Below are 2920 nucleotides of genomic sequence, written 5' to 3'. Positions count from 1 at the left end.
GGTGTGGTTTTTCTTCTGTTGTTTTTTATTCTGTTTTTAATTTTAGTATTTTTTTCATGACTCCACATGATCATGAACCTAACAAAACATTAAAGAAAAATAAAAGAAAAATAAAAATAATTAAAATAAAAATTGGGTTGCCTCCCAATAAGCGCTTCTTTAATGTCAATAGCTTGACAGTGGGCTCTCATGGAGCCTCACAGGTGATCAGGTCAATGTTGTAGACTCCCAACACCAAACTTAAAGTTTGAATGTGGGGATTCAATACCAAACTTAAAGTTTGCCTGTGGCCACTCAACACCAAACTTAGAGTTTGATTGTGGGGGCTTTGTTTGACTCTGTACTGAGAGAAGCTTTTCATGCTTCCTCTCTATTGTTAAAGAAGAAGATCCTTGAGCCTTAAACACAAGGTAGTCCCCATTCAATTGAAGGACTAATTCTCCTCTGTTAACATCTATCACAGCTCCTGCTGTGGCTAGGAAAGGTCTTCCAAGGATGATGCATTCATCCTCCTCCTTCCTAGTGTCTAAGATTATGAAATCAGCAGGGATGTAAAGGCCTTTAACCTTCACTAATACGTCCTCTACTAATCCATAAGCTTGTCTTACTGACTTGTCTGCCATTTGTAATTAGAGCATGGCAGGTTGTACCTCAATGATTCCCAGCTTCTCCATTACAGAGAGTGGCATAAGATTTATACCTGACCCCAGGTCACACAGAGCTTTTTCAAAGATCATGGTGCCTATGGTGTAGGGTATTACAAATTTGCCAGGATCTTGTCTCTTTTGAGGTAAAGTTTGCTGAACCCATATATCTAGTTCACTAATGAGCAAGGGAGGTTCACCTTCCCAAGTCTCATTACCAAATAACTTGGCATTCAGCTTCATGATAGCTCCTAAATATTGAGCAACTTGCTCTCCAGTTACATTTTCATCCTCTTCAGAGGAAGAATAGTCTTCAGAGCTCATGAATGGCAGAAGGAGGTTTAATGGAATCTCTATGGTCTCTATATGAGCCTCAGATTCCCTTGGGTCCTCAATAGGGAACTCCTTCTTGCTTGAGAGACGTCCCATGAGGTCTTCCTCATTGGGATTCACGTCCTCTCCTTCCTCTCTAGGTTCGGCCATATTGATTATATCAATTGCCTTGCACTCTCTTTTTGGATTCTCTTTAGTATTGCTTGGGAGAGTACTAGGAGGAGTTTCAGTGATTTTCTTACTCAGCTGGCCCACTTGTGCCTCTAGATTTCTAATGGAGGACCTTCTTTCACTCATGAAACTTAAAGTGACCTTAGACAGATCAGAGACTAAGTTTGCTAAGTTAGAGGTGCTCTGTTCAGAATTCTCTGTCTATTGCTGAGAAGATGATGGATAAGGCTTGATACTGTTGAGCCTATTTCTTCCACCATTATTAAAGCTTTGTTGAGGCTTTTATTGATCCTTCCATGAGAAATTTGGATGATTTCTCCATGATGAATTATAGGTGTTTCCATAAGGTTCACCCATATAATTTACCTCTGCTATTGCATGGTTCTCAGGATCATAAGCTTCTTCTTCAGAAGATGCCTCTTTAGTACTGTTGGAAGCATTTTGCCATCCATTCAAACTTTGAGAAATCATGTTGACTTGCTAAGTCAACATTTTGTTCTGAGCTAATATGGCATTCAGAGCATCAGTTTCAAGAACTTCCTTCCTTTGAGGCATCTCATTATTCACGGAATTCTTCTCAGAAGTGTACATGAACTGGTTATTTGCAACCATGTCAATAAGTTCTTGAGCTTCTGCAGGCGTTTTCTTTAGGTAAATGGTTCCACCTGCAAAATGGTCCAGTGACATCTTAGAGAACTCAGCTAGACCATAATAGAATATATCTATCATGGTCCATTCTGAAAACATGTCAGAAGGACATCTTTTGGTCATCTGTTTGTATCTTTCCCAAGCTTCATAGAGGGATTCACCATCTTTTTGTTTGAAGGTATGAACATCCACTCTAAGCTTGCTCAGCTTTTGAGGAGGAAAGAATTTAGCCAAGAAGGCCATGAGCAGCTTATCCCAGGAGTCCAGGCTATCCTTAGGTTGAGAGTCCAACCATGCTCTAGCTCTGTCTCTTACAGCAAAAGGGAAAAGCATGAGCCTGTAGAGTTCAGGATCTACTCCATTAGTCTTAACAGTCTCACAAATCTGCAAGAACTCAGTTAAGAACTGGTAGGAATCTTCTAATGGATGTCCATAAAACTTGCAATTTTGTTGCATTAGAGCAACTAATTGAGGTTTCAGCTCAAAATTGTTTGCTCCAATGGCAGGAATTGAGATGCTTCTTCCATCAAACTTGGAAGTAGGTGTAGTATAATCACCAAGCATCCTCCTTGCATTATTGTTGTTGGGTTCGGCTGCCATATCCTTTTCTTGTTCGAAAATTTCAGCAAGGTTGTCTCTGAATTGTTGTAATTTAGCTTCTCTTAGTTTCCTCTTCAGAGTCCTTTCTGGTTCAGGATCAGCTTCAACAAGAATGCCTTTTTTCTTATTCCTGCTCATATGAAAGAGAAGAGAGCAGAAAAAGAAGAGGAATCCTCTATGTCACAGTAAAGAGGTTCCTTATTGTTAGTAGAAGAAGAAAAGGAATAAAGAAAGGAGAATCCAAATACAAAGGTGAGGATAGGGGCAGAGATTTGAGATGAAGAGAAGTGTTAGTGAATGAATAAATAAATAAGATGAGAAACAGAAGAAAGGAGTTAAATGATTTTCAAAAATTAGATAAGAAATAAAATTAAAATTAAAATTTAAAACAATTAATTAATTAAAAAGAATTTTTTGAAAAAGAGGGAGGTATTTTCGAAAATTAGAGAGAGAAAAGTTGTTAGGTGGTTTTGAAAAAGATAAGAAACAAACAAAAAGTCAAATAGTTAGAAAAAGAATTGAAA

At 38.2% G+C, this 2920-nt stretch overlaps 1 non-coding gene across 1 annotated transcript; it reads left to right on the top strand.

The window, feature by feature from the left end:
* Positions 1-1893: 1893 nt before the first annotated feature.
* Positions 1894-1997, top strand: LOC127745127 (small nucleolar RNA R71). The gene has a single exon (XR_008006323.1). It is a non-coding gene; the product is annotated as a small nucleolar RNA R71 (small nucleolar RNA).
* Positions 1998-2920: the final 923 nt, after the last annotated feature.

This window comes from Arachis duranensis, chromosome 2, assembly GCF_000817695.3.
Source record: "Arachis duranensis cultivar V14167 chromosome 2, aradu.V14167.gnm2.J7QH, whole genome shotgun sequence".
Classification (NCBI taxonomy): domain Eukaryota; kingdom Viridiplantae; phylum Streptophyta; class Magnoliopsida; order Fabales; family Fabaceae; genus Arachis; species Arachis duranensis.
Note: the sequence above shows the minus strand (reverse complement) of the source record. Positions and strands in the feature narration are given on the sequence as shown.